Here is an 11,816-nt window from a genome sequence, read left to right on the forward strand (position 1 = left end):
ATAAAACCCCCATCGTATATGTATTGGTCGAGATTAATCTTGACCCACGGTACCGGTGTTGTCAAATGACGTGTTGCGTACATAAAGTACCGGTGTTGTCAAATGACGTGTTGCGTACAATCATGGGATCTTATGATTAATCTTCTCGTGTTGTTTACGGGTGATCTTGAACCATATAAAATTAAATTATGAGTACATATATATAAAATATCATGTTATTTTAAAAAGATGTGATTTATTTAATTTTCTCCAATTATTTTCGTAGCTAAACTAGTCTTAGATATCCGATCTCGTTTTGGTCATAGTTTCTTCGTTACAACTCCGTTTTCATTGGTTCAACTTGCCACTTCCTTGGATCGAGTCCCTCTTTAAGACTATGAACTGTAAATACCTTAGTTTGTATTCGACATCACAGGTCATAGGTCAAACTTTAGTGAAACTTATGAAGTTAATCATTTTCCATCATGTAAACAACCTTAAATGATTATTTTTCTAAAAATACTTATACTTTGAGTTAAATCATGAAATTTTTATGTGTTAACATATTCATAAGAAATATCATTTTTCCAGAATATAAACCTCCAATTCAAAGTTCAAGATGGTTTTTAATTATCCAACCCAAAACAGCCCCCCGGTTGCACTCCGACGTCGTAAAAACAGTTTTTAAGGTGTTCTTTGAAAAACCAAGTTATACCTTGTTAAATTAGCATATATTTAAGTTATATTATAGGTCTTGAAGTATTTTAAAAGTTAAGTTAGAAGGATCTATTTAGTTTGCAAACAAGTTTGAAAACATTCAAACTATGTTCTTGTTGTTAAAATTTTATACCATAAAATAAGATAGCTATATATATATGAATCGAATAAGGTTATGAACAAAGTTACTACCTCAAGTTACTTGAACAAGATTGCTGTAAAAGAGGAGTAAGAACCTAGAACCAAAAGGGTGATGGAATTGGATGAAAGATTGGAAGTAAGTTTGTGTTCTTGGAAAGGATTCTTGAAGTGTTTTTGTAAGGGTTTTCTTATGGTGATTAAGGCTTGTTTCTATGGCTAGATCTTCATGGTTTCTTGCTGAATGGTTATGGAGTTTAAGGGTTAAGAAAGAGTGTGTGTTTTAGCTAGAAAATGGAAGTTAAAATGAATCAAAATGAGGATATCCCCATGGTACTTAAAAACGTGAATGGGGAGGACAAAACAAGATTTTCAAGTTTGTTATTTTATGTAATTAGTCAACAAACTTCCAAATACCAATTACCTTATACATAAGGCATGAACAAGGGCTGGTTAGGTGGTGATTTGATGTGTATATACCAATAGTAAATACGTATAGAAGCTAGGTATGATACGGTACATATACCGTAGATATACGTATAGAAATCTTGTGAAAAATGGAATGGGAATTCAAATATAGCTATCTTTTGTGAATACACTTATATGGTTTTATGTATTTAAGTCCTTAAAAGTGATTAAATACATTACTTATACGATATATGTATAAACATTATATGTTATAAGTATTTATGTCAAATAACGTTACATATGGTTATCGTTTTGAAAACTTAAGTTAGTAGTTTCAAAATATACTTATAACTTATTGTTATTAATACAAAATGAGATATTAAAACATCCTTAAATCATGTTAAATATGTATATATACATATATATACACAAACGTATAATTATCATATATTGTATAGTTCGTGATATCATCGGTCAAACTAGACGGTCAAACGTTGTGTAAAACTCATTTCAAAAACATAAGTCTCATCAATTTGGATTGCTTATCATGTTGGTAAGGTTTAATTTATGTAAATATTAATCTTATAAGTATAGAATGATCGAAAAAGTGCGGGTCATTACAATGTAAGTAGGATAGTAAATGACTGTTGAATTAGATTCGTAGAATGTACCGTGTAACTGATTAATGTGCAATCTAAATATTCCTCGGGTATTACCTACCCATTAAAATATTTACACCATTAACAGTTTGTACAAAAGAATTTTTAATTACAATCTTTAAGAAAATATACTTGCGTATATATTTTCTTCAGATGTAATCATGGATTTAATGAGTTAATATGATATTAATCTCATTTGCTTTTTAGTTTGAGCTAGAATAAGTAATCTCTAAAACTATTAGGAACCACATATTCTTCGCAGAATATTTCTTCAATGAAGTTATGAATCAATACTTCATCGTTCATTGTTGTTGGTACTCCTTGGTATCTATGGTGCGTATGACATTGATGTTCGAGGTACAGATTGTAATGTTGAGGTGTGGAATGAGGATGTTGCTGTGACTGGTAGGTTTTGCACCATATTCTCCAAATTGATTATTCGAGCGCGAAGTTCATAAATTTCTTTAATTACACCGGGATGATTGTCGGTCGGAACGAGCGGATGAATAAGGTTTAGAATTGTGGATAGAATATAATCGTGACGAGCTACCCTGGAAATGAGGCTAAAAATGGTATTTCGGATAGGTTCGCCGGTAAGTGCTTCAGGTTTATCGTCAAGAGGGCAATGTGGTGGATGGAAGGGATGAACTTCTTCTAGTCTCCAATGACCAAGTAGACTACGAACCCATCAGATGAATTGGGGATGGTTGATTGATTAATTCATTCATGTGACGCTGCTTTCGGAGCTCAAGTGTGTATCCATATCGGAATAGCTGTCAGAATTCGAGGGACTTGAACTAGTTGCGAGTTCCATCTTGTATGGTTAGATAAAGGATTTTCGATATGAAATGATTTTCGAATATTGGATGATATTCCAATTACATAGAATACCTATATATATAGAACAAAATATGTCGTAGATTACGGAGTAATTTACGAAATATGTCAGGCAAAGTTTACAGTAACAGATACGCTAAGATATGAATTTATCTATACATTGTCTATGCAATAGAGGTAGTAAGACGTGTCTAGACTTTAAGTATGATATGAAAATAATTTTAGACACTAAATGATAAGCAAAACTTTTGACATGCAGACACGGTCGAAGTCCAGACCCACTAATGCATCTAAACTACTATCAGTTAGACACACTAATGCAAGACCTGGTTCGCTAAGACCACCGCTCTGATACCAACTTTCACGACCCTTCCTAATCCATCTGGATGAATACATTACATTTGGTTACATCGCAAGGTACTTGACCTCTATATGATACATTTTACAAACATTTCAATGACTCGAATGCAACGTCTTTTGAAATATGTCATGAAAGTTGACGGCATGCATGCCATTTCATAATATATCCAACTATAATTGACTTAATAATAATCTTGATGAACTCAATGACTCGAATGCAACGTCTTTTGAAATATGTCATGAATGACTCCAAGTAATATCTCTAAAATGAGCAAATACACAGCGGAAGATTTCTTTCATACATGAGAATAAACATGCTTTAAAGTGTCAACCAAAAGGTTGGTGAGTTCATTAATTTATCATAATCAATCATTTCCATAATTTTTATAGACCACGAGATTTCATTTTTCATAAATAACATTACACTCGCAAGTGTATAAAATCCATTTGTATGATGAACACCTGGTAATTTGAAATGACCCGTCCTAATCCATGTGGACGAAGTCTTCAATAGCTGATTCCATTGCGATGATCGACTCCAAATAATATCTTTAAAATGAGTAAATGCACAGCGGAAGGTTTCTTTCATACCTGAGAATAAACATGCTTTAAAGTGTCAACCAAAAGGTTGGTGAGTTCATAGGCTTATTATAAAACAATAAAATTCATCGTTTTGATAGACCACAAGTTTTGAATCATGCATGGTACAAATGGGCCCGAATCCTATACCCACCTGTAATGTACATGCGATATCTTTTAAATACAGTACATCTTTCTCGTGTACGAAACCATTTTCATAAATCATAGTAACCGTACACATCTCTTGTGCACAAAAATAACATACACATAACCTGTGTATAAAATCATTCTCTCGATATATAACATTCACATCAATTGGTGGCAATTATCATGTCCACATAATTCAATGGTGGCAATTATCATGTCCACATAATTCAATAATAATCTGCAGAACTTCTGTCTGCATAATAATTCATTCGAGGAATGTTTTGCTTGTGTCTATCTCGTCAAACATTTATAAAAGCATTTCATGTATTCGCAGTTCACAATGTATTTCAAAAGCATTTAATAAAGCAGTTGTAAAAGTAGCGCATGTATTCTCAGTCCCAAAAATGTAAAGAGTAAAAGGGAAATGAAACTCACCATCATGTATTTTGTAGTAAAAATTATATGACGATATTGAACAATGCAGGGTTGGCCTCGGATTCAAGAACCTATATCATTTATATACATTAACACCTTATAATTCAACTAAGTTTATATATATTCTGTTATGTATTAAGATAAATTCTCTTATATATAATCTCATTAATACTTATAATATTTTGTTATATTATTTGATATTAATTTAGTTAACGTTATAATATTATATAAGTTAAAACATAATATTATGTGATATTAGGGTACTTAGGTAATAATATATTTTTATATGATTTCTTCTGTTTGCAAGATGTTAGTTATAGTAATACTAAAATAAAGTTAATAATAACATTAATGATAACAATAATAATAATAAGAATAATAATTTTTAATAAGAATGATAAGTTTTCTAATAATGATAATAATAGTAAAAAGAATACTTTTAATACAAATGATACTAATAATAATATTAATAATAAATGTGATAATAATAATAATAATAATAATAATAATAATAATAATAATAATAATAATAATAATAATAATAATAATAATAATTATAATAATTATAATAATTATAATAATTGTAATTATAATCATAATAATAATAATAATAACAATTATAATACTACTACTAATAATAATAGTAATAATGCTAATAAATTGTAGAGTACAACCTTTGAAGAAACAAGTCTAAAAATAAATGCCTCTACCAAGGCTTGAACCCGTGACCTCTCGAAGCCCAACAACACCATTAAACCACTCCTCTGACATGAATTTTTCTGGAATGATATCATCCCAACAGTATGTATAATCGTTTATATATGATCTCTTTGTAAAACCCATTTAACAATTAGAAGACCCATGAAAGATTGAGTTTTAATTCCTCTGTGTTCGATTGGAAAAAGAAAACCGAATTGGACATCTTGACTTGGCACCATCACCATGACATCACTTCACCATCATCATGTGATCATCATCGTCATCATGCATCTCATCAAGTTAATCATCATCGTGACCCATCATCATTATCAACCTTATAAGATCATCGCCATCATACGAATCAAACATCATCATCATCGTTTATATTATCATGCTCATAACTACATCTATCATCATAATCATGATATGATATCATCTAGTTTTCATATCGCCCTCACCAACATCTTAGTCGCTATAGTTAAAATGAACACACACAAAAAAAATATAACCACAACAGCTGCATGTGTTGGTTTCGTGATATTGGCCCAACATTTGCTTAATCCTAAGGAATTCATTCAGTCCAATAGTAGGCTATATAATTCGGCCCACTAGTAAAATAGTTGGCATGTTAGCCCGAATTGCATCACACTTAGTAACCCATTAATTGTGATTATAGATCCGGTATTTATATATAAAAAAAATGTACGTGTAACATTGGATTCTTCTAACTTTACAACAACCATAATACATAACAGTCCCAATAACTGAAATAATATATTTTCACTGTCCTTGTCATCATCATCTTCCATTATCACTAATACTATTATATATAAAAATATAGAAATGGAAACAAGAACATCTGCAGCATCGAGAGTAGAATTAATAACATTTATTTAGCGAGTGGTTTTAGGTTTTGAAAGGTTGTAGCAATAGTAATAGTGTAACTGCAGCAGCAAACTTAATATAGGTCTTTGATGTGGTAGTTTTGGTTGGTTCGAGTATAAACAGCAAAACAGGAGCTGTAGCGGTGATTACCTAAGTTCGATAGGTTTGGTCTTAGATCGTTTGAAACAGAAAAACATAAAACAAATTACGCCAATATCTTGATCTGCAAAGAAACAAAAATATTGGCGGTTTGGCTTGATTTAAAATGGGAACTGGATAGCAGCGGTACACAGTGGTCGTGTGATTGAAGGTGATGGTTTAGTCATCAAGACAAAACAGAAAACAATAACATACCTGCAGTATGAATTACGGTGTGCAGTTGGGTTTATAAACAAAACAGAAAAATGTACAGTAGGTATTTGCAGTCATGAATTGTGATGGTTTTTGGCGGTTTGGTGATGCTCATAGGTGGTGAAGGTGAAGGTTTCATAGTGGTGGCGGTTTGGGTTGTAAATTCACGGTAGTGTGTTAGAATAGCGGTTTAGGGTGGCTCTGGTGGTTGAAGAGGGTTGATAGGTGTCGAGTTGTCTAAACAATATGATGAAAGGGTTATAGAATTTAGAACTAGATGATTGGTTGTGGTCTTGTTGCTTTCACGATCAAGAAAAGGGAAGAAAGAGAGGGAATGAGAGAGAGTAAGATGGTGGTGTGGTTTTGTCGAGTAACATGGGTGACTCCTCCCTATGCATATATGCATACTGATATATGCATTTTAAATAGATTAGTTGTAATAAAGAGATCACTAAGTCAACAATTTAATAGTTAATATGCACTGAATTATTATCACTTTTCAAAAGAATTATTTGTTTATTAAAACGTGTTCATCGAGTATACTGAACAATCCTTGAATCTTCTTGTTGATTATTTTGATAATTAAGTCCTTGTTTTTAAATAACGTTTAATTTGGTAAATGAAAAGGAGACACGTTTATAGAAATGGAATGAATGAAATATTGTTTTGGATTTCGAAAATAATAGTGTCCATTGCTAAACAATTAACGTATAAGAGTGTTCCTAAAAATCTCAAATTTCTTAAATTAGGTGTCTTTATTTATTTCGGTCATTATGATATAAAATTCGGTCATTGACTATTAAATAAAAAATTGCACTAATTATTCACTCCCAACTCCAAGTAAAATATCAAAAAGTTTAAAATTCAACAAATAGTTCCTAAATCTATTTTTAATAAGTCTAAAATTTATAGAACTCATTTTCGTATCACCGTTTATTTTAAAATTACATAAGTTTGAATTTAACTTGTTTAATATCAATCGACACATTAAACGAGTATTAAATTCATTAAATATTTATTTTTAATATACTTTATTTATATATAAAGATATATTTTAAATAATAATTATTATAATATCCTATTTTTATTTTATTAATTTTTAATAACAATAACATATAATACTTCCAATTATATTTCGAATTATTATTTATATATACATACACACATATCTATTTACAATTAACTGTTCGTGAATCGTCGAGAGCAGTCGAAGGGTAAATGAATATATAAACAGTTCAAAACTTTTGAGATTAAACTTAACAGACTTTGCTTATCATGTCAAAATCATATAGAGATTAAATTTAAGTTTGGTCAGAATTTCCCGGGTCATCACATAATTGACATTAACATAATGCATATAGAATATCCCCCGCATACTCGCAAGTATGCCATAAATATTGGCAATCGCAATCACCATTTAAATCTAAGTACTAAAGCATTCCAAATTCCAGAATGGGGTTTGTTAGGCCCATAGATCTATCTTTAGGATTCGCGTCAATTAGGGGCCATTTCCCTAATTCTTAGGTTACCAGACTTGAAGGGGCGATATTCGGTATAATAATCCAACCATACAATGTAGTTTCAAGTACTTGTATCTATTTCGTCAAACATTTATAAAAACAGTGCATGTATTCTCAGTCCCAAAAATATATATTGCAAAAGCATTTAAAAAGGGAGCAAATGAAACTCACAATACTGTATTTTGTAGTAAAAATACATATGACGACATTGAACAAGAGTAGGGTTGGCCTCAGATTCACGAACCTATATCAAGTATGTATATTAACACATATAATGGTAATCGAATTTTTTTATATATATTATTAGTGATTTTAATTGTTATTTTAAATCATGTTTTATTAATAACTTAAATACCTTATCTTTATTTTATAAACCTTAAATAAATAATTACAATAAAATAATACTATGGTTGTATTAAATATATTTTTATACATATATATAGATATATATCGTTTGTTTGTTAAAATTATAATAATACTAAAATAATATTAGTATTGATAAAAATAATAATAATGATATTAGGGTTAAAAATGATATATTTAATATAAATGATAAAATGATGACTTAAATAGAAATAATACTTTTTAATAAAAATGTTAATTTTAATAATAATGAATACTAATAATAATAGCTATAAAAATAATGATTTTACTAATAATAATAATGATACTAATATTTGTATTAATAACTATAATGATAATACTACTACTAATAATAATACTAAAATTTTATTTAGGTCATGGCTTATTTATAATTTTACTTATTTTCATATCTATATATAATTAAGATCTTTACAATATTTTATCATAGTACTAATAATAATAATACTTAATAATTATAATTATATTAATAATAACATAATAATAATGGTAATGATAATGGTTATAATAATAATAATAATGCTAATAACAATAATAATAATAATAATAATCATAATATTACTAATACCTAATAATAATAATAATAATTGTTATACTAGTAATAACCATAATGATAATTCTCGTAATTATTCTACTAAACATATTACTAATATTAGTAATCATAACAATTAACACTAACAATAACTAATAATAATAATAATAATAACAAAAATAATAATAATAATGATAATAACAAAAAGAATGATGACTACCTCACAATAATAAGCTCCAAAAAAATAAAATGCCTTTGCCCGAGCTCGAACCCAAACGCTCTCTAAACCATCCATCCAATTCTGCTATTCTGGTATGCTGTGAAAGTTATTTATTGGTAACCGCAATATTTATTATTCTTCTTCTTCTTTGAAATAACTAGACTGCATACACTCAACTCTCACCGCTAATTACCGGGTTTGGTTTAAGTTTAACAATTGATACAGAGAATCCGGTTGGGGTTAAAATGTAATAACAGAAAAAAATTTATGAACACGTTTAGCAGCTGCAATATACGCGAAAGAAAAAAAATAAATAAATAAAGCCAAGATTTGATTTCAAAATTTAGATGTTTTGATACCCCGATATCTTCACAAAATATCTTATAAATCCTCATTAGAACATACTAGCATCGTCAATTGAACTTAAATCGTAACAGAAAACTTGAATTCAATTGAAGAACACATGTTGACTTTTTCAATTTGAAGCTTTGAATCAAAAATTTGAATTTGATTTGACAAATTGGAACCTGAGAATTTGAGGAAACATTCATGACGTGAGTTACAACACTTCTGCAATTGTAGATTTTTAAAATGGACTCGATTTCGAATTTTGAGCAAAAAGTGTAGTGTACAGAGCAGGCATCTGGTTCCTCGATGCTTTTCTTTTTTTTCTTTTCGATTTGCACTAATAAATAACATTATATAAACGATATAAATGATGATAATTGCTTGCTTGTTTGTAACAGACAAGATATAATCGATTTATGTTTGCTAGTTCGACTTTGGAAGACAGAAACTCACGAGCAGCCCTAATAGCAGATTTAAATAAATGAAACATATAATGAAAAAGGAGATAACAAAATTTTTGGAATCTTTTTGTATCAGATTATAAAATACTTCGTATATTAATTATGTATTAATAATTATATTAATAGTAATAATTATTTAAATTAATAATAAAGATAATAATGATAATGATAATCAATAATAATAATGATAATAATAACATTATTATTGATATTAATAATAACACTATCTAATAAAGATAATAATAATATATTAATTTATATTAAATTTCATATTTATATGTTATGTCTTTAAAATAATAATATAAATGTTGGTATTAATATTGGAAGTAAATAATAATATTACTATAGCAATTATGTTTTATCTTGTAATAAAATTTATATCAGTAATATTACTAATTATAATCATACTAATATTAATAATAATAATAATACAATAACAATTTATATATATCAAATTCGTATCTATAAATGATATTTTTAAAATAATATCAATAACACTGGTATTTGATGTTCATATTGAAAGTAATAACAATATTATTATAACAACTATAGTTATACTTGTATTATATATATAGGTATTATTACTTGTGTGATTAGAATATATCATATAATAACTTCTATTGATTATTTATTATTTCTAATATTTCTATATATTACAATATACACATAATAATAATTATGCATAGAAATCATATATATTTATATATAGATTCATTTTAATTATACTTACTTATTTTGTATCTCATTTTACATATTTATTTCTAATGGTTAAATTATATTTTATAATTTCAAATTATAATATAAACTTACATTTATATATATACATAGTTACTTACAAACAGTTGTTCGTGAATCGTCGAGCACAGTCAAAGGGTAATATGATTTCATGAAACAGTTCAGATATTTTGAGATTCAATTAAATAGACTTTGCTTATCATGTAGAAACTATATAAAGATTAAGTTTAAATTTGGTCAGAAATTTCCGGGTCGTTACAGTTACTATCATTGTTCATACCGCAGTATTAAAATCACTGATGTACAAAGTGTGAAGAATAAAGAAGTGATTCTAGTAAAGTTATATTCAAGTTCTATATTGCTTGAGGACAAGCAACGCTCAAGTGTGGGATTATTTGATAATGCTAAAAACGAACACATATTTCATAGCATTATCCTTCAAGAAAGACAAGCTATTAGTTGCAATTGTTCTATTTACAAGTAATTATCGTTTAAATAATAAAAAGTAAAGACAAAAGATAGATTCGACGATTTGAAGATACAAACGACCAAAATGCTAAAGAGTACAAAGTACAATCCAAGTGGTTCAATTTATTGATGAGAAACGTCTCAAAATTACAAGAGTACAAGCCGTAAAATGCAAAGTACAAGATATTAAATCGTACGCAAGGACGTTCAAAAATCCGGAACCGGGACATGAACCAACTCTCAACGCACAACACAACGGAGCTAAAATTACAAGTTAACTATGCACACGAATATAATATAATATATAAATAATTCTATAAATTATTTATATATTATATTTATATTAAAAACTGTCGGCAAATAAAAAAACAATAGTGTGTGAGCTGTCCCAGGGGGCCATGCGATCGCATGGCCTGGAAGTGCAAATTCCATGCGATCGCATGGCAGCTAAAGTCAGGCCAGGTCTAAAAATTTCAACGAATTCAGCCGAATTTAGGTACACCATATCATATATCTTACTCTCTCTCAATATATTTATATTTATAATTTTAATTTTAATTTTAATTTTAATTTTAATTTTAATTTTAATTTTAAGTAAATAATAATAAGGTTATAGTGGCGAATGTTTTAAGTTTGTAAGTCGAAATTCTGTCCGTGTAACACTACGCAATTTATACTCATTGTAAGTTATGTTCAACCTTTTTAAATTAATGTCTCGTAACTAAGTTATTATTATGATTATTTAAATCGAAGTAATCGTGATGTTGGGCTAAATATTAAAGACGGGGTTATTGGGCTTTGTACCATAATTGGGGTTTGGACAAAAGATCGACACTTGTGGAAATTAGACTATGGGCTATTAATGGGCTTTATAATAACTAAACGATACCTCGTTAAATTAATATAAAGGTTACAATTTGACGTATCTATATATAACCACAAACGCTTAATCGGGTA

Source organism: Rutidosis leptorrhynchoides, chromosome 1 (genome assembly GCF_046630445.1).
Source record: "Rutidosis leptorrhynchoides isolate AG116_Rl617_1_P2 chromosome 1, CSIRO_AGI_Rlap_v1, whole genome shotgun sequence".
Taxonomy (NCBI): domain Eukaryota; kingdom Viridiplantae; phylum Streptophyta; class Magnoliopsida; order Asterales; family Asteraceae; genus Rutidosis; species Rutidosis leptorrhynchoides.